This window comes from Solanum stenotomum, chromosome 1 (assembly GCF_019186545.1).
Source record: "Solanum stenotomum isolate F172 chromosome 1, ASM1918654v1, whole genome shotgun sequence".
NCBI classification, from domain to species: Eukaryota; Viridiplantae; Streptophyta; class Magnoliopsida; order Solanales; family Solanaceae; genus Solanum; species Solanum stenotomum.
Window position 1 is genome coordinate 38,951,367 of NC_064282.1, and position 22,444 is coordinate 38,973,810.

The following is a 22,444-nucleotide window of genomic DNA, read 5'->3' on the forward strand; positions in this document are numbered from 1 at the left end:
ACTTTACTCTCAAAGTGTTCTTAAAGCATGTATATAACCTTCATAAAACATTCATAATACCATATATTGACCTTTCAAGGTCAAAGCTCATATCAAATCAACACATCTAGAATGACTACATTAGACATGGATATTAACATAATTCAAGTAGTTCAATTACTACAAGCTTTATCTCATACTTTACCTTCTTGAGGTTCAAACTTACTTTCAATCTTCACACTTAGAGTTCAAGCACTAGACATGGATATCGTCCTAACTCATGTGATTCTATCACTTCATGCATTCAAACATTCATGAGGTAGATTAGATGGGTAAGGTCCTTCCACAACAATTCTATCTAATAGTCTACCATCATCATACAAGCTTCACTATCAAGGCCTTAACAATAATAATTCAAGATATTAGTGTTTACCCTCAAGGCCCTAGAAATCATCATTCATACTACAAGCTTTACTCTCAAGAAATACCTCACATGGTCATCATATATGCCTAATTCTCAAGACAATCTAGCCACAAGTTTCATTCTTAAACAATTCTAATCATATATCATCATATAAACTCAATCTCAACACTACTAGTCATAATTCATCATGTACACTTTAGTCTAATTCAATTCATGTCCAGGTGCTCAACTCTCAATAAATCCATATCTAAATACTTCAATGTCAATTAATCTTTCATGTATTTCATCAACCATAGAAGATTACATATAAATCCTCAATTTCCCCTTTAATGGCATAAAACCCACTTACTTCAATTTTATCTCTCTAGACATGGGTTAGGCATGTAATCATATAATTTCATATTAAAAACATGATATATATACTACTAATTCAATCATAAACAACCATTATCCACTCAATTGGATCAACATACAACAATACCCACAATATTTTTTGATGCCTAAACTACATCGTTTTACTCAATCAAAGCCTAATAACCTAGCCACACATACCCAGAACCCTCATTCTCCAAAAATCATCAAAATTGGAATGGAAATAAGAGAAAGGAGTGCAAGTTTCTTTCAAGAACTAGTAGCAGTGTTCTTCATGTTTCAGCCCCGAAATCCAAAGGATTTCTCCGTAGATTTTTTCTCCAAGTATGTGTGATTTCACTATTGGGTTCCTTTCATCCACTAGGTCCCTAGAATTTAGTTATTTCTTTGATTCTACATAGCTTATTTAGACCTAGGGTTTGTAAAATCTTGGGAATTTTTTGTGATTTCAACTCTGATAGAATCCATAGTCTAAATATCATGTTTTCCTGGAAACGTTGCATAATTCCTTTTATAAAACTCAGAATCCTAGTTTGTGTAAATTCTCTTAGTTCATGAATTATACTTGCAAGGTCAGTTAAGCAGAAAATCATGCTCTAGATTTCAAATGTCGCATTCTCAGTGCATAAATATTGCATTCTCAATTAGTATGTTAGTACTTTGAGCTATTCAGTATTTTGTGCATTTTATCTTCATATGTATTTAGTTGGGAGTAGACTTAGCATTGAGTTGGACTAGGTTTTAGCATACCCTCATAGTCCTACAACTACGTGCCCACATAGAATTATAAGTCCCCTCTATTAGGCATCAGTTTTAGTGATCACGCCACAGTCATACCTTTATACCCCTGGAGAGATATTTTAGGTCATCTTGATAGGGCATAAACATCGGACTCCATGTTTAGCTCACGCATTTTATGTCTCTTAATAGTAGCTCCCACAGTCAGACTCTTAGTGCATTTGACCAGGTTTTCAACATTTATATAAGTATACAATTCATCATGTTATCTTCATGATTATTACTTGGTCATTGCATTCAACTTAGCTTTTTAGTTATGTTTAAGTATTTATATTCTTACTCAGATTATGTCATTGCTCAGTTATGCTTTGTTCAGCTCATATATATTTGTTCAGCTTAGTATCAATTTCATGTATGATCAATACATTTCAAGTACTGGCGCATACTCTATGCTACATCCTTCCATGATGTAGTTTCAGGTACTCAGCATTCAGATCACACTTAGATCGATTCTCGGTCTGCATTCAACAACTTCAATGGTCAGTCCTCATATTCTGAGGACAATAGACATGTTTTCATTATAGTCATTATTTTTAGTTTCAGTTTTTTTAGATTTACTTGGGGGCATGTCCTAGCAACTTAACTCAGTTAGAGGCTTTCAGACATAGTAGTATATTCAGCTTGAGTTGTTAAGTGGTTGTTTCAATTATCACTAAACTCTTAGTTTATTTCACTTATATTCAAACTATTTGGGTTTTTCCCCATTTTCAGATATCCACTGTTTTAGCTTCCACATAGTATATGTTTTACTCAGTAACTTTTATTGTATGCTTGATATTTGCTAGACTCAGGGTTAGCTTGGGGTCACTCGTGATCCTAGATCATGTGCATGTTACGTCTAAGGGGTAGCCTCAGGCATGACATGATTCTTCAATAACAGATAGACAGTCATAACAAGCACATAAATTAACCCCAAATTAACCACCTGTTTGATGATTAAAAAAATTCAAGGAGAGCAAGAATCATAGAAACTAAATTAGCTTGCCTTAGTTTCTATCATTCTTACTTCCCTTGAGTTTTTTTAATCATCAAAAAAGATATCAATTTTTGTGTATATTTAGATGTATGTTATATTTGATTGTTCATATGTTATAGGAAAACCATAATCCAACAGAGCTCAACTACGTCTTGTCTTCCATAGAGTTTTGGAGAAGAATATAGTTGATTAGCATGGCTTTACACTTCAGTAATACAACCTAAGTGGTTCACTTCAAGATTAGCACTAGATTGAATTGATAAGCAACTGTAGTTTCTCAAACAAACTGTAAATATACATGTGAAAGCTCAGGGGGACTCACAGATGAGCAGAAAATTCGGAGCTAAAACCTCATTGATGAAGAAACTTGTTGCTATAATGGCAAAAACTATTCTAAATTTGTTTGTTTTACTTTTAAATGTAGTTCCTTTCAAAAGAATATTTGTTTCTTTTTCTGTCTATTGTTTAATTTTAAATTTCTGCATTATATGTTTAATACCACAATATTCAAAAGTTTTCTTTACTTTTACAATTACATCCCCTTTTTTTTTAGCTTGATACTTTTGTAGAAGGCTTTTCTCAACAAAACCTTGTATGCATTACTACATAAAATGAAATTTAATTTGACGTACTAGCATCAGATTATAAAAAAAACTTTCATAACTTGTATTAATTTACAGTTACATAAAAGAAGAATCTTGAATAATGTGCTTCCTAAAACGTAAGAATTTCTATAATTCAATCAAGACAAAACAAATGAATTGATCCTATCATAATTAAATTATGAGTCAAAATAATTTAAGATACCAAAATCTTACAAGGTAAGAGAAGTTAATATAAAAACTACCACACCCTTTTTTATGCTTCTAGACCCGACCTAGACCCAATTCAACTAAAATGAAAATTCTTCTTTCATCTAGACACAATCCAAGCTCACTTTATGATTGAGTAAAAGAGAACTTGTTTTTTTTTTTCATTTGAGCAGGGTCTAGAGGTGTAAAAAATGGGTGGGGTAATTATTTTAAAGTCATGTACCATTTTTAGTATTAGAAATGTGAGTTTTATATTTAAAATATCACTTATTAGTTTGAGAAACATACATCTCTCTTTTATTTTGTAACCGCTCTGATTTCGAAAAGAACTAAAGTGAGGTTCGTACAAGTCGCCATTAGTTTTTAGTTTTGGGCAACTTCATATGACCATAGGTTTTAGCACATAAATATTTAGGTGTCCCATGACCTATCAAATAGAACGTCTTGGATTACTCTTTCCAACTCCGACAAGTTTTCTAAATTTTGAGCTCAGAGTAAAAAGTTATGCTCGTTTGAAGGAAGCCTCTCTATGTAAGGCATTTCATCCATTTTTTAAAAGAGTATTTTGGTCTTTTCCTTTTCCCACTAAGCCTAAAACATTTTTTCACCCCGAATAAGGGTCTAATCAGATTTAGACCACTTTTTCACGATTCCTAAATAGTTAGAAAAATAAGAGAAAAGTTCAAAAGGAGAAAGAGCTAGATTTTGAGCGTTTGTGAAGATTCCGTCGATTTTCACCAACAACGTTGTTCTTTCCATGTATGTAAGGCTCCTTATAGTGTTGGACTTATTCGTCCTCACACCATACATCTAATTTATCCATGAAATCATTGTATTTAAAGATTTCTTGAGTAGTTCTTGATTTTTGTTCAATTCGTGATCAATGGAGGTTATGAATTCTTTCGTGTTGTTGATCTTTGTAAGAGTCATTTTTCAGGAGATTTGTATAAGGAGTACTATGAATTTATATTGGTGTTGATAATCAAGAAGATTTTACGAGAGATCACTTAATTCTGAACGAGTTAGGACACTAGATTGAGAAGAAAAAGTCATTGATTTTCTAGGTAGGGGGCTGGGGTGGCGCGCCACCCATAGCGCCAAGACGTTTTCTCTGTAGTTTAGGCCCTGGCGTGAGCACCAGAAGTGCGCCAAGGCGTGAATTTAGTAGTTCAGGCCCTGGGACGATGCTCCAGCAATGTGCAAAGGTTTTCTAGGCTGATTCTTTTCTCTGTTTTATCCAGTGAATGTTCCTTTAAGTTGTCCTCACGTTTCCCTCTCTATACTAGCTCCTATAAGATCTATTCAACTTTGAAAGTCCCTATATATCCTAATCATGTGTCTAAATATGCATTCAAACTAAATTAAGTTTACATGAAAAGTTTAAAGGCTCTATTTTCAGAAAAATATAAGAGTTTTCAGTTGCTAAGCATATTGATCTTGGGCTTGAAAGATGAGTCCATAAGAATACATTCAAATGTAAGTATGAGTTATGTTTTTCATAAAGTACTTCATTAAAGTAATAGTCTCTTTCTTGAGTTCCCACATCGCTTTGTGCTCTAGCTCATAGAGCATCATCAAACCTTCTACACCAATCTGTTTTGTTTGCATTTACAGTCTTCGCAAGGATTGGTTTTATCTCTCTATTTGATACTTCAACCTGCCAACTCGACTGCGGATGGTAAAGGGTTGCTACGCTGTGACGAACACTATACTTCTCAAGAAACGCCTTAAACAGCTTATTACAAAACTGAGAACCTTCACTGCTAATGATTGCCCTTGGTTTACCAAATCTAGAGAAGATATTCTTTTTCAAGAATGCAGTAACACTCTTTCCTTCATTGTTTGAAAGTGCACTTGCCTCCACCCATTTAGATACATAGTCAACCGCCACAATATACTTCATCCCATTCGAACTCACAAACGGACCCGTGAAGTCAAGACTCCAAACATCAAAAAACTCAATCACCAGTATTTGGTTCATTGGTATTTCTTGCTTCCCTGAAATTCCTCCTTCATGCTGACATCGATCACAAGACTTGGCGAAATCATGAGCATCTTGGTGGATGGTAGGACAGTAATACCTACAGTGCTGAATTTTATGGGTAGTTCTCATACCACTATGGTGCCCACCAATAGGCGATGAATGACACGCCTCTAGTATACTCATCATCTCAACCTCGGGCACTCATCGATGAATAATCCCATCAGCACAAACACGAAACAAGTAAGGCTCTTCCCAAAAGAATTTCTTTACATCAGACATGAACTTTCTCTTTTGGTGGGATTATAAATCGACAGCACCAAATCACTCGCCAAATAGTTAGCAAAGTATGTGAACCAAGGGATAAGGTTATAATAAGCAACCAATACCTATTCATTAGGGAATAAATCATTAATCTCAACTCCATCATCAAGCTTGATCATAGCTTCCTCCTCTAATCTGGATAAGTGATCGGCAACCTGATTTTATGTTCCTTTCCGATCTGTCACCTCAAAGATGAACACTTGCAACAATAGTACCCATCTAATCAATCTCAGTTTTGCATCCTTCTTAGACATAAGATACCTTAATGCAGAATGATCATTATGCATAATAACTTTAGTACCAAGCAAATAGGATCTAAATTCTCAAATACAAAAACCACAGCAAGTTCAATCACAGTATAGTTCGTTTGAGCCACATTCAAACCTTTCTTTCATAGTAAATAGGATGAAGAATTTTATCTTGCCTCTTTCCTAATACTACGCCAAGCGCTACCCCACTTGCATCACACATCAGTTCAAACGGTTATCCCCAATCCGGTGAAATAATGACAGGTGAAGAAATCAATTTCTTTTTCAATCCCTAAATGCTCTCAGACAAGCATCATCAAACTCAAATTTAAAGTCCTTCTCAAGTAGCTTGCATAATGGGTGTTCCATTTTAGAGAAATCTTTTATGAACCTCCAGTAGAAACCTTCATGCCCAAGAAAACTTTTAACACCTTTTACAGAGATATGTGGTGGGAGTTTGTCTATCACCTCAACTTTGGCTCTATCAACTTCAATACCTTTATGCAAAATCCAATGACCCAGAACTATACCCTTTTTTACCATAAAATGGCATTTTTCCAGTTGACCACAAGATTGCCCTCTTCACACCATTTTAGCACCTCAACCATATGAGTCAAACTGTAGTCAAACGAATCACCAACTACAGAGAAATCATCCATAAATACATCTATCATGTCCTCCACCATATCAGAAAATATCAACATCATGCAACGTTGAAAGGTCGTCGGGGCATTACATAACCCAAACGGCATTCTCTTGAACACAAAAGCCCCATAAGGACAAGTGAAAGTGGTCTTCTCGTGGTCCTCCGGAGCTATGGAGATCTGATTGTAGCCCCAATACCCATCTAGAGAACAATACCAGCCCTTTTCAGCGAGACGATCTAACATCCCATCCATGAACGACATTGGGAGATGGTCTTTCTCAGTCCATACATTAAACTTGCGGTAGTCCATACACACTCCCCAACCCATTACCGACCTCATTGAAACAATCTAATTCTTAGCATTAGGAACCACAGTGATTCCTCCTTTCTTTAGCACGCATTGAACTGGGAAGACCCAACTACTATTGGCAATAGGGTATATAACTCCAGCATCTAACGACTTAATGATCTCCTTTTTTCATAACCTCTTGCATCAGGGGATTCACCTCCTTTGATGCTCAATACTTGGCTTGCTGTCCGACATGAGTTTAATTTTGTGAGAAGATATACCCGATAGAATCCGAATAAAGTCTGCAATAGTCCATCTGATAGCCATTTTAAACTGCTTCAATACCGATATCAAAGCCTCTATTTTTCCTTTATTCAAGTGTGAAGCAATATTAACACGTAAAGTGCTGGTCTGGCCCAAAAATACATACCGCAAGTGAGATGGAATAACCTTAAGTTCCAATCTCGGAGTCTCATTAACAGATGGTTTTTCTGGTGGGGTGTCTCAATTCTTCATGTCTAATTCCAACCGCTTTGGTTTGAAACGAAATTGAAACCCATCAAGTGCAGTAGCTAGCTCATCATAGTCATCAATACCATCACTGTCAAAATTCATGATCACAACTACTAGTTCCTCAACAACTAACCCCTCTTCAATAGATACTTTTGATTCTTGCACCACAGTATGATTGACCACTGACGTTGACTTAAGATCACTTCCATGCTTCATAGACCAATAGATGTTGAAAGTTACCTCCTCATTGTTTAATCGAAACATCATCTACTCTCTCTCTCCATATCGACCAATGCACGCCCAGTAGGAAGAAATAGTCTCTCTAGGATGATGGGGACCTCAAAATCAACCTTGCAATCCAGTATCACAAAGTCCGTCAGAAAGATAAATTACTCAAACTTCACAAGGACATCTTGTAGCACTCCAATAAGTCTCCTCCCAGTTCTATCAGGAATAAGTAAACGCATTGTAGTCAGCTTTGGAGCTCCTAAACCCAATTTTTTGTAGATCGACAATGGCATCAAGTTAATGATAGTCCCAAATCACACAGAGCCTTCGCAAATTGAAGTATACCAAAAGTACAAGGAATAGTGAAAGCTCCAGGATCCTCATCCTTATCCACAAGTGACCTAGTAACAATGGCACTACAATGTTGCAACTTTTCTTCATTCTCAAAATTGGCAGCCTTCTTTTTGGTCACCAAGTCTTTCATGAACTTTTCATACCAAGCCATTTGTTCCAAAGCTTCTATCTACTGGACATTTGTGCACAGTTCCTTCAACATAGCTATGAACCTGCGATATTTTCCCTCTTCAGTATTTTTCACCAACCTTTGTGGGAATGGAGGTGGAGGTCTAGGCATAGGAATAACTTTTTGTGTCACCTCATGCTCACCCTTTTCTGTCACACTTTTCACCTTAGTCGGCTTGGGGGATCTATAGTCTACTTTCCACCTCGAGTAACAGCCATGCAATTACCATAATATTTCAGATTTTGAATTATATTGTTAGGAAGGGTTCCTGGTTGGCGTAGGTTCATCGTCGCAGACAACTGACTAAACTGTTGCTCAAGTTGCTTAATCAATACTACATGGGCGTCCACTTTCTGACCAATTCCAGATAAATCATTACGCATCTCCTTCACATTGTCATCAGCCGCTTCAAATCTCTTCATCATATTTTGCATTATATCCTCCATGCAAGTCATACTTGTCCCAGCCTCTCTATTACCAGGAGGAACATAGGGACCACTCTTCTCATTCTTGTTGCCATAGCCATTCCGGTTGTAGTTGTTATCACGATTGAAGTTCCAATCACGGACATAGTTCCCTTGGCGGTAATAGTAACCATAGTTCCGCCCTTGGTTTCCATGACCTTGGCGCCAATTATCTAAATTGGATCCTTGGGCATTTGTTCAAAAAGAACCCCGTCTGATCATTCACCGAATTCGCATCTTCCTCATTGTAATACTCTTTGACCAGCGGTGGTGGGACTCTACGTTGATAATTTACCGCATTCACTTTTTCTGCACTTCCACTCACATGCTTGAATACCAAGCCAATTTCTATCCTTATTTGGGTGATCTTCTCACGAATATTATCATTTGATTGACTTGGTGCAGTTTGGACAGTTGATTAACGTTTCAAGGACACTTCATCCAATTCTAAGTGTCAACGATCTCTAGTCAGTATAATAACCCAACTAAATGAGTTGGGGTCGAATCCCACAGCTAGTGGTATGTGTTTAAGATTCAATAGGAAAGTACGAATATGCTAAAGTCAATCATAAGAATAAACATTATCGAAGAAAAACATAATTCAAATTAAGGAGTGACACGAATGTCAAATAACAAGGGGGTTTGTGATTCTAACTATCACCTACAACAACAACAAATAACACGAAGTAACAAATATTGAGACAGGTTTTTGGGATGTGATTCGATTATAGGCTAATATAGACAAATGGGTAATTACAACTGATAGTAAATAGCTGTAAATCAGTGAATAAGCTAGACTTTAGTGGGGATAAACTTTCTCTTGAACAATTTACCCCAAATCAAGTTGGTTCTCTCAAACACCAACAAGCAAGCAATTAAGAACAGCCTACGCTTTAGTCCATTCACTCTCTCAAGTTGCATGTGTGGAAAAGGATTTAGGATTCACTCTCTCGAGCTGAACCCATGACAACCCAATACCCACAGACCATCAATTCAGTAATCTTGGTTTTAAAACCTCTTTCTCGAGCAAGCCAAAATACGAAGGTAGAACTGCATTTGCAACTACAATCCTTTAATTATAACCACAATACTAATTGAAATCACTTCTAAACAGCATTTAAACTATCAATTAGCAATATCCATAAGCTAAATCAGCCCATAATCACACCCCCAAGAATTGGGGTTTTAGCTAGACATCGTAAAAAAGATAAAAATCCCTACCAAATTGTGTTTCCATCAACTGGGTAAGATTAATGTCGTCTTTACAAAGGTCCAAATTGAAGAATATCAAAGACCCACTTCTAATTTCTCAAAAATGGAAAACTTCAAATCTTCAAAGCTAAGGAAAACACTATCGCAATACTCAGAGTTCAAACTCAAAAATTACTCTAATGAATGTTCATAATAAAATTTGATATTAAGTATCAACGATTAACCCATAATCAAGTTGGTTTCTCTCGAACACCAACAAGCAAGGAATTAAGAACAGCCTACGCTTTAGTCCATTCACTCTCTCGAGCTGAATGTGTGGAAAAGGATTTAGGATTCACTCTCTTGAGCTGAACCCATCACAACCCATACCCACAGACCATCAATTAAGTAATCTTGGTTTTAAAACCTCTCTCTCGAGCAAGCCAAAACACGAAGGTAGAACTGCTTTTGCAACTACAATCCTTTAAGTTTAACCACAATTACCGATTGAAATCACTTCTAAACAACATTTAAACTATCAATTAGCAATATCCATAAGCAAAATCAGCCCATAATCATACCCCAATAATTGGGATTTTAGCTAGACATCATAAAAAGATAGAAATCATTACCAAATTGTATTTCGATCAACTCGGTAAGATTAATTTCGTCTTTTCAAAGGTCAAAATTGAAGAATCTCAAAGACCCACTTCCAATTTCTCAAAAATGGAAAACTTCAATTCTTCAAATCTAAAGAAAATATTGTCTCAATACTCAGAATTCAAACTCAAAAATTACTCTAATGAATGTTTAGAATAAAATTTGGTACTAAACATATGTTTGAAAATGTATTTATAGTCGCCAAAAATATGTTGCGAAGGACCATTCGGCACAGTAAGTCGGGATCGCCGATCAGGTCGGCAATCCGCCCTTTGGTTAGTTCCATCGCCATTTTGCTTTGGCCTTCAGCATCCTCAAGTTCTTTAACTTTGGGCGATCCAACACTGCATTGCGGAACCATTCGGTGACATGCCGACTGCTCATTTCTCTCGCCAACTTGATTTTCTCCTTCAGGGCTTTGCACGGTGGAACTTTAGGCAATCAAATGGCCACTCGGCGACTCACCAAATGGACTTGGCGATCACCAGACCTTCCTTTCTTCGCTCTTTCAGCTCACTTTGTTCCTTTTTGCAAATTAGTTTCCATGCTTTGTTCCTCAATCTAAATATCTGGAAATCAAGGGTTGTATATCAGTTGTTGGCACAAAACAAGCATTTGAGGACATAAAATCTATCCAAATAAAGCCCTAAATGAGTCCAAATCGTGGACTCATTAACAGCACACGTGCTTCTACAAATATTTGCCTTTCTAGTGCTCCATGCTCTATTATTCTTGGAGATCCTTTCAAGTTTCTCTGCAATCTCCTCAAAGGTGAATTCCCCATAAGATCCTCTAGTAATAGTATCTAGCACAACCTTTCCCTTGTCATCATGTCCTCTGTAGAAGTACTATTTTCGTGACTCATCATCTATGCGGTGGTTCGACACACTCCTCATGAATCCAGTGAATCTATTCGAGAAACTACTTAGCGACTCTCCCGGTAGCACCATGAAGTTATTTAGTTTATCCTTAAGATTCAACTTCTTGGACACCAAAATATATCTCGCCATGAACACTCTGTGTAGCTGGTCCCATGTATCGATTGAATTGTATAGTAGCTCAGAAAGACACACTACAACATCACATGTCAACGAGAGTGGGAATACTCTCAAATCTATAATGTCCATGTCCAATTCTAGTCTTCCTACCTACTCATAAAGACACTAGTCAATTTGTTCATGTGAGCATATGGATCTTCCAAAGGTAAGCCATTAAATAACCCTCTTGCTATAAGCATTTGCATAAGGTTGTTGGTCACAACAAAAGAATGTCCATCAGGTAGTGGAGGGAGAACAATAGCCCTTGTTAATTCTACCGAGTCATAGTCAACCCTGTAGTTTTCATGAACTCTCGGTGCTAGTTGGGTTTGCACCCTTTCTGCATTTTTTATTAGATGACTACCCTGAAACTGAGCAAGCACGTTCACAACTCTTGGAGGTCTCAAATTAGCTCCTTCCCCATGACCCTCTCCGATGGGATCATTGTGTACCTCAAGATTTATGCCTCTTCCAACCATTCTTCTCAAAGCTCTCCTCAATTTCGGATTGTAGGAGTCAGAGGATTGCCTTGACTTTGTGTACTTGGCATACACTAGAGGTAAGACCTGTAGAAAATAAAAACAAAACAAAAACGTAAAATCAGGAAATACTTGACTAAAGTTCAATAATGAGGTTAGTCTAATCTAAAAGTCATATTCCCCGGCAGAGGTGCCGAAATTTGATATGCCCAAATTACACCTCACAAAAGAAGTATAAGTGGTCGTTGTCAATTAAAGAACCTAACTTTGAGGTTAGGGTCGATCCCATGAGGAATATGGTTCAGACTTAGACTACTTACGATTATCTACGCTTAGTCAAATGATTTCCAAGAAAGTAACAAGGGGGGTGGGGGTTTAAATAAAATAACAATTTTGTTTATTAGTATCATTCAGTAACAAGTAAACATGATTTGAAGATTGAGATTTCAATATGAGATGCAAACTAGGGCATTTGTGTTCCCCACAAGCTCTTAACGCGGTATTCCTAATAATAACAACTATTTCCCAGTGTTTGGCATTCAAGGTTGATAAGTTAAGTTGGATATCCCTAAGTGATTGGTCCTCCAAGTAGGGAATTTCACCACTCAACTTGGTCCGTCTACGGGTGTGTGCTTTACTAAATTTTACCCTTAACCCCGGAATAGCCCTCGAATCAATTGATTAATGTTTTAACCCTCACATCAATTGATTAAGGTCATGCTATTAGATAGCAGCTAACTTAACTAAATTTTCATTGTTTAATCCTTTTCTCATTTATTACCTCTATGGTCAGGCAAGTAGGAACGAGGCGGGTTCTAACGTTGATTGTCATTAGAAAACATTCTAAATGAAAGGATTAACGATACATGCATAAAGAGTATTCTAAAATTACTTATTGCTTAGTGATACTTTGTTAATTGCTCATGGTTCCCACAACCTTAGTTGTGGATTTAGTTACTCATGCTTGGGAATTCACAATTCATAATGTTGTTAATAAGAAGAATCATGAACTTACAATCAAAGTAGATGAATACCGAAATCTTGAATTGAAAATCAAAAGCAAATTGCATAAACGAGCTTTAAGAATCAAATTGCCAAAGTGTTTGTAAAATAATTCTAAAAGCTTAAAACAATATTCTCCAAAAAGGCTATCACCTAAAAACATCAATTACAACCTATATTTATAGTACTTAAATCCTAAACCAAGAAGGAAATGAAATAAGTAAACTTTTGGTTTTGGCAGTTTCGACTGACGTTGACCAACGATGGACCGTAGATCAGCCAACGGTCCATGGGTCACCTCCGTGGTTCAGCAATTGGAAAAAATTCTTGGTTCTCATCGATGGTTGCCACCTACTGTTAATAGGTCCATTCACGCCCTGTCCTGCACATCCGTAGTTCATGTACTAGAACTTAACTTTCTTAGTTGATTGACGACTCCCATCGATGGTCTGTCACTCCATCTATGGGGCGTAGGTCACCTCTATGGTTCCACAGTGAGGTTAGACTTCCTTGAACCATTGAACCATGGCTTCCACCTACGGCTCGTCAACTGAGTGACGGCTCATGGGTGAGCTCGTACGGCGCCAAACTCTTGTTGTTTCATCTATCTTCGACAACCACTGCTTCAAACTGTTTTCCCAGAAAATGAGATCAGACACCATCATATCTAATAACAAAATGCCCAAGACTCACACAAACTCTAAGTGAAATGCATCAAATATACCGTAAACTCACGGTATATCAGTTGTGCACCGTTTAAAAGAAATCAAAGCAAAGAGATCACCAATATATGCATAAAAATAATTCAAGAATCACTTTTTGACTTTAAATTACTTTGATAATTCATCACGGTTTCCACAACCTTAGTTGTGGAACCTCGCTACACATTATCTTAAAAACACAATCAAAATTTATTAAAATAAATGTACTTCTGTTATTCATGAAAAATTAAGAACAATAGATAAATATCTTTCAATAATTATGAATACAAATAAATAATAAGGGAGAAAAAAAATAAACCAAAGTTCTATGGCCTTCACAACACCTCTTACAATATTCCCAAGCTATAAAGTTATAAGCTCTATGTGTATGTTGTAGCTTGTGTATTGTGTTTTGGTTCATCTATTTTTATGGACTATTTATAGATATTACAAACCCTAAATAATATAATTGAATCCAAAACAAATTAGGAAACCTAAAACAAAAAGAAATATGTTTCCGATTATTTGTGATCTGCTCCACCGCCTCAACTTTGTCTTACTACCTCAATGACAACCATGTGGCAGCAATAAGAGTTTTCAAATTTGTAATTTTCCTTCCTCTTTTCCCCATATGTTTAAATATATTATTATATTGAATTTAATTCATTAAGTTGTTGGCTTGATTTCCTAATAAAATATCATGATTTTAATTCATTTGTGCTCCAAATTTCATCATCTTCACACCACTTTAATTCTACAAATAAAATATACAATATAAGAATAATCCATAAAATTTATACTCAAAAATGATAACTAAAATATTAGATATGAGGCAAATAATAGTTTATATATATATATATAGCCTCACATCACTCTCTTTAATGGTTTTCTTGAAATTTTATTCTTGCAGGGATATTTTTATTCAATTCTTGAGATCACATTGTGAAAAACATTCGGGCACAAGTTCCTTGAGTTACTAGGAACCTAGTGACAGGTTCAATTTCAAAATTTCATTATCGAGTCCCACTAATCTAATTTTGACCCAATTTTGGGCCCAAGTAATATGATAGCGATATGGGTATCATTGATGAGTAGACAATTTAGATTCATTTAGGGCTATATTTTGATAGAATTAGTGTCCTCAAATGCATATTTTGTCTCATTAACTGATGTAAACCCTTAAGTTTCAGGTATTTGGATTGATAGACAAAGCATGGACTCTATCAAGCAAAAAGGAACAAAGCAGCTGAAAGAACGGAGAAAAGACTTCTTGAGGATCGCCTAAACCATTAGGCGAGTCGCCAAAAGGTCCTAAATCCCACCAAATGTTCCAGTGTGCTGACCCCTAAAGGACACGGTCAAGTCTGCGATGAAAAGGAGCAGTCGGTGCGTCACCGAACAGTTTTGCGAAAAAGCACTCTATCGCCCAATGCCTCAAAATGTGAGAATATTGAAGGCAAAAGTAGAACGGCGATGAACCAGACCAAAGGGCAGATCGTCGAGTGTGTTGGCAATCCTGACTAACTGCGCCGAGTGATCCTCCGTAGCTCAAATTTTCAAACACTATAAATACTTGTTTAAATTGTTAACTTAGTATCAGACTTTAGACAAATTTTATTTTGGAGACTTAGAATATTTCAGTTTTAGTTCTTAGAGTTTTTGGAGACATTGTGCTTGAACTTGAAGATTTAAAGATTTTCAATTCCAAGAAATTGGAAGTGGGTCTGGAAGAATCTTCATCCTTGACGTGTTTAAAGACTTTATTCATCGTACCCACTTGATGGAAATACTTGTTGGTATCAATTTCTATCTCTTTTTCATGTCTAGCTAAAACCTAATTCTTGGGGTGTGATTTAGTGAAGATGGGTTAAATTTACTGTTGGGCGTTGCTTATTGTTGGTATATTATTTGTTTAAATGTGATTTCATTTAGTAGTTGTGTTTGAACTTAATGAGATTGTAGTTGGAAATACGATTTCATCTTAGTGTTTTTGGCTTGCTCGAGAGAGAGGTTTTAAAACTAAGACTACTAAATCGATAGCCAATGGTTATTAGGTCGTCGTGGGTTCAGCTCGAGAGAGTGAATCCTAGGCCCTCTACCACACTTTTAGCTCGAGAGAGTGAACGAGCTATGGTCGAGGTTGTGCTTAAAAGCGGCAACTCGGTGTTTGAGAGAAACTGAGTTGATTCGGGGTAAGTTGTTCGAGAGAGAATTTACCCCACTAAAGTCTAGCCTAGTTACAAATATTCAGCGATGTACTATCAATAGCATCTACCCAATAGTGTCTTTTATCCCATATTCCTATCACATCCCAAGAATCCTGTCTCCCTATCTCGTTTCCTTATATTTTTGTTGTTTTTGTTGATTAATTAATACAAACCCCCCCATTGATAATTGACGCTTGCATCACCCCTTAGATTTAGTATATTTGTATTCGATAATGTTTATAGCTATGACTGATTAGAACTTGATTTTACTTTTCTATTAATTCTCTAAACCACTCCATGTGGGAACGATCCAAACACTTGGTTGGGTTATATCACTACACGTGATCATTGGCACTTGAACCAAAGTAGTGTCCTGATACGTGAAGTCAATCATTCATCTCATAGTAATGCGTAGTTTTGTGATATTGATAGTATCATTGTATTCAGAGGACATAGAGAAGAGGTGGGTAGCTCATGGGTGGTTTGAAATTGCAATTCGTTTTACAGAAAGGGTACGGTTTATTCTCCATTGGATTGTGCTCTAAAAGATAATGCTAAGTATAGATTCCATGTATATTGGGATTGTATATGGTGGGTTTAGGGTTTCTCCTTTATTCATATTTCCTTGATTCTCGTAGGAGCCTTAGGCTAGTTTTGGGTTGCAGGGTCCTTAGTTTAAGCTAATAGTTCCTTTCTTATGGCTTAGTTTAGTGTTGTTATTTATGTTAAAGTTGATAGTTGGGGACCTAAAATAGCTTGTGACCTATGTTCCATAAATGTGTTTATGATGATCCTTTAGATAGTTTAGTTTCTTGTTATAGTCGTAGGTAGGCATTAGATAAACTTAGTTTTTGCTTGAGTAGTACTTTCATGATAAGGTTGTGATCATAGAGTTACCCTTTTTTGGTAGTCAATTCCTTATAATTCCTTCATTTTCTTAGATATGGTTATCATGGTATGATGTCATTATTGCATTTGTTGGTATATTATTGGGCCCAAGGTCATAGTCAAGGACCAATGGGACTCCAGGTTAATTTATATGCTTTGGGAGTGGGTAGTATTGATAATGTACATTAAGTTTTTTTTAGCTATTGGTTGGATGTTGGTTATTGATTAACGTTTCAAACACACCTCATCCAATTCTAGGTGCAAACGATTATTAAGAAGTATAAAACCTAACAAATGAGTTGCGGTCAAATCCTACAAGGAGCGGTACATGTTCAAAGTCAATTAAGCAGTACACATGTGATCCAACGAGATATAGGAAAAGAAATTATTGAAAAATACATGGAACACATCAAAAGGGGTGACACGACTGTCCGATGGGGGTTTTTGTTTGTAATTATCAACTACGATGCAGTCACACACAATTGGAATAACAATACGGAAGGGAATTCTCGGGATGTGATCGATTATAGGAAAATTTTGATATATGGATAATTGAAACTACAAGTAAACAGCTAAAAATCAGTGGGTAGGCTAGACTATAAGGGAGATAGCTTACTCTCGAACAACTATCCCGAATCAGGTGATTTCTTTCGAACATCAACAAGCATTGCAATGAAGAACAGCCCACACCTTAATTCATCTACTCTCTAGAGATAGATTGGTAGGATTGGGTTTAGGATTCACTCTCTCGAGCTGAACCCATCTAAACCCAACACCTACAAACCATTTGTAACAACCCTAAAAAAGAACTAGTGAAACTAGAGCCTAACTAGTGACTGTGTGAGTTTGTCTTGAGGTTTGAGGTTGTTGTATGTTGTTCCGAGTCATGGTTGAGGGGTTTAGGGGTTAAACGTCAAGGTACCACTCCACATGGACCACCTTAAGGGTCCTTGAGGAGGATCCTAAGTTTAACCCCCAAGGCAGCCCCCTTTTTATGAAAGTTGGCCAAACTTTGGTGACCTACGGAAGGGGTCCACGCCCCGTAGGTCCATCCACTCCTCGTGGATGGCCTCCTTAGGTCAAGGGACCCCAAACCAAGCCACAGCCCCAATTGACGAATGACCAGTACGGTCCGTCAACCCATCCATAGTCCGTGGATGGGTGTCTCTCAATTGGAACTGGTTTGTTGTCAAGGACACGACCAAGCTAGAGGTGAGTTGGTAAATTCACCCCAAGTCCTAATAAGTGTTGGACGGTTATTTTGGGTTTATTTAGGTATTTTAAGAGTATTAAAACAATAATATATTATTTTATATTTCATTCTTCAAATTTCCCCAAATCAAAACCCTTCCTTCTCAAAATATCTTCTCTCTAGAACTCCATTGAAGACCAAGAGAAGAAGAAGGCTAAGGCTTGAAGAGGAAGTCTATTGGGTATATTTTCGTGGGATTCTTCAAGTAAAAGGTATGGTGATCCTTTATCTAGGGTTAGCTTTCACCCTAGAGTCAATTTCGAAGAACTTTCAAAGTTTTCAAGTTTCACAAAAACCCTAGGTTTCACTCAATCTCATGGGTTCTTTCATCAAACGATTTTAAAGGTTTACTAATGTCAAATTATGATTATATTGATTTTTAATTGATTATTATACTCTATGAACCCATGATTTCTCTCAATTCCTAAATTGTGCTTTATGAAGTGGGTTTGTTGATTATGAGTGAATGTCTAGAATTGGTAGACCTAATGTTGGTAGCCTTTCTATAAATGACTAATGAGGTATTTTAGAGTACGTATTGAATCGGTAAACCCAATCTTGGTGGCCCTTCATGATGAGTCTAGAACCCTATGTGAATGTAAAACCTTGAAGCGATAAACCTAATGGTGGTGGCCTCCTTCTTGTGTGAAATGATGAACCTAGAGATGGCAGACCTAATGGTGGTGGCTCTATCTAGGAAGATCAATGAGATATCCTTAATGTACCTTGAAATGGTAGGCATATTGGTGGTGGCCCTTTCTTGGCAAAAGTACTTTGGGTCGGTAGGCCTAATGTTGGTGGCCCTCTCAAGTACACTAATGTAATGAAACTACTCTATGGGAATGGAGGCTAAACACTGAGTGGATATGGCTAAGATCGTGGCTCTCCCAATGTTAGGCTAGAGTCCAATGAACATCTTTCTTATCCCATAACTATGTGCCTACATAGGATGTGTACTAGTTCTACCCTAGGCAAGTAGAACACCTTCCTTCGGTGTAAGGTTACATGACACCAGATTCCATGATTTAGCTCTCATGGTCTATGTCGGTTAATGCCTATTCCCATCATGTGAGATGTGCACTCTAGTTACTTGATAGGTACTACAAAGTGTGGGTAGTAGTATGGGATGCTATCTACATATTGCACAAGTAGGCTTTTAAGGGGATATAGTGAGTTCTCTAAGTCTTAATGACTAAACGTATGAAAGTCCTCTAAATACATGAATGTGTCCTAAATGAACCTAATGAAGAATGTTGGCTTAAATGCTTAAATGTAAAGATGCATGCGATACTTGGATTGTATTTTGAGTACTTCCTTGTCATGACTTATTGTGTATGAATGTGCCTTGTCTAGGGTGACTTCAAACGAATACTTAGTGTGAGTGGCAGTATGGGATGCTACTTGGACATTGCACAAGTATGATTTAGAGTTGTCTTAGGTATTGCTCTTAATGTGATGATGTCATTCATGTGATGGTTAGGTCTCTTATATGCTTTATTGTGTAAAGGTGGAAAGAAGGAATGATAAGTTCACTTTTGATGACCTTAATGTGGTGCCTTAGTGTGGATGGTGGTATGGGACGCTATCCATACATTGCACAAGGTATGGCATGAGGGTTACTTGAGGTGAAGGTCTAACGTGAAAGTAATGTTTTACATGATGATATTGTCTAAATGTGGTATTATGACTTGCATGATGATTATACTTGTATTGTATGTCACTTATGCTATTGTACATGGTATTTCTAAAAAGTGGCATAATGCATGGTTTCCAACCAAAATGACCCTTTTAAAGCATGTTTCTGCATGGTCAACTTACTTAGTACATTTTTGTGTGCTCACCCATATTCCTCTTATTTTTCCTACAAGTGTAGCTTCCGACAAGTGATTGATTCTAGCTAGGATTGAAGTGCTTGGAATAGAGTTTCCTCCAAGACTTGGTATGTCCTCATAGATCGAGGACAAGGACTTTTATTGTTTCTATTTCTTTCTTGCTTTGAGACTATTGTTAAGACTTCGATTGTAAAGGGTCATGACCCTATCTTGTTTAAGTTTTGCCTAAGATGGTCATGTGAGACTTAGTCTTCCACTGTGTCTTTTGAAAAAAATTTAATGAGTATTTGAATGTTTTTAATCGTATGATTTTGAATTAAAAGTTTTAATTTTGTACTATTTCTATTACCTATGCAATGAATGAGCTATGAGGCTTGTATAAGACCTCTTCGGGGTCGAGTACACCGTGTTACGACTAAGAGGTGCACTCGGGTCGTGACACTATTAATAAATAGCCTTGGTTCTAAAACCTCTCTCTTGAACAAGCTAAGAACACAAAATTAGACTTGCATTTGTAACTACAAATCATAAATTAAACCACAACTAATGATTAAACCCACTTCAATATAGAATTTAAATTAGTAAATAACAATACCCATAAAATAATTCAACCCATAATTACATGATCACACCCCAAGAACTGGGTTTTAGCGAAACATCATAAAAGAGTAAAAATAATTACCAAATCGATTAGACATCAACTGGGTAAGAGTAATTAAGCCTTTACAATGCTTTAATTTGCAGAAAATTCGTAAGCCACTTGCAAAATCTCCAAATTTAGTCTCAAAAAATCGTTCAAGTCTACAAGGAGACTCTTCAACTTCAAAGAAAAACTATTCTAAAATTTATAGCGAGCTAACTCTCGATATTGAATTCACAGTTCAAAATGTATTTTATAGTCACCAAAAATAAGCCACAAATGACCATTAGGCGAGGTAAGTCGGGTTCACCGAGTGGTTTGGCGAACCACCCTTTGCTCTCTCTTTCGCCTTTTTGCATTGGCTCTCAGCATCCTCAAGTCCTGTAACTTTGGGCGATCACTCTTGTCATCGCGGAACTGCTCGGCTATTCGCTGACTGCCCCTTTCCTGTTGCTGACTTGGTTTCTTCCCTCAGAGCTAACACACTGGAACTTTAGGTGGTCTGAAGAGACACTCAGCAATTTGCCAAGTGCTTTTGGCGATCATCAGGTTCGCATGTCTCTGCTTCTTTAGTTGTTTTGTTGCTTTTTGCATGTTAGTGTCCTTGCTTTGCTCCTTAATACATATACCTGAAAGTCAAGTATTTAACATTAGTTTATGGCATAAATTAGGCATTTGAGGACACTAAATCTATATAAAGAAAGTCCTAAATGAGTCCAAATCTCAGACTCATCACACCCCAAACATAAAATTTTGTTTGTCCTCAAGTAGAACTCAAGATCAGCAGTTCAAAAAAGATGTCTCAAACAGTGTTGCATAAGACTCAACATGAATGTACACAACAAGGTTCAACTTACTCATACAATGATCAATTGTGAACTCAAAGATTCAAATTATGACTCACCGTTATCAAAGTTGCTCAAGTTCACAATACTTGCTTCAAATGCAAGTTCGAGCTCAACAAAGGTACTCAAGTGCCCTCACAACAAAGATGATTCTTTATTCACACAAAGTTCTTCAACAATTTAGTGTTCCGGAATCACATACGACTCTCACACTCACAAAGATGAACACATGCATGACTTCACCAATAGGTTTGCCCATATTTACCAATCAACATTTGTTTTAGATCACCCAAGATCACAAAGGTCTTTTCAAGGCTTGTAACGTGGCTGAGTTTAAAGGTATGGTCATTTAGGCTTAGTGGCTTCTACCTTCATGAAGTATGGTCTGAACATCACTTTTCTTTCTTTTCATTAACATTTCAAACATGCTCACAATCCACCCCATTATTCAACTCCATATGAACTACCGGATACCCCATTTCTTTTGCAAATTCCATTACTTTATTTCATAACTCCTTTTTTGCTTTTTCTTTCTTTTCTTTCATCTTTTTCTCTCTTTTTTTTACATGGAGGGGTTCCATCTTTCTAAAAATCATCTTTCAAGGGGGAGTTTTCACATTTCTTGATTTTCCTTCTCTTTTCGCCACACCCTCAATTAACTTAGGGTTTTGTCCTAAGTTGGTTATTCAAACAAACCATACATTCATGAAGATTATAGGTGAAAGGATAAACAGAGATCATAATTGCTCAAGTTTCTTCCAAGAAAAGGGTAAGGCTCAAGAAGGGTCAAGCAAGGTTCACACATCTCACAAGGTTGGCCACAATATATTGTCAAATTGTTTCACTCTTCAAAATTGTTGCCTAAGATCATTTCAAGTGCTTACATCACTCAGTCAACCGGACCAACGGGGAAAATTCTATGTGTTATCACACACACTGTTCAAAGTAATCTCATCCCATAAGGCATTGGCACCAATATCAAACAAGACTCCACACTTTCTAGCTAGTATGCACTGTTCATCACAAGAGACTCATTCAATAACCAGCTAGTCACAACGAGATGCTAAAATTTCACACATTGTTCATGCAACTTCATTTGTCTCATCGTAGCTGCACATTCATTTCATTCAATT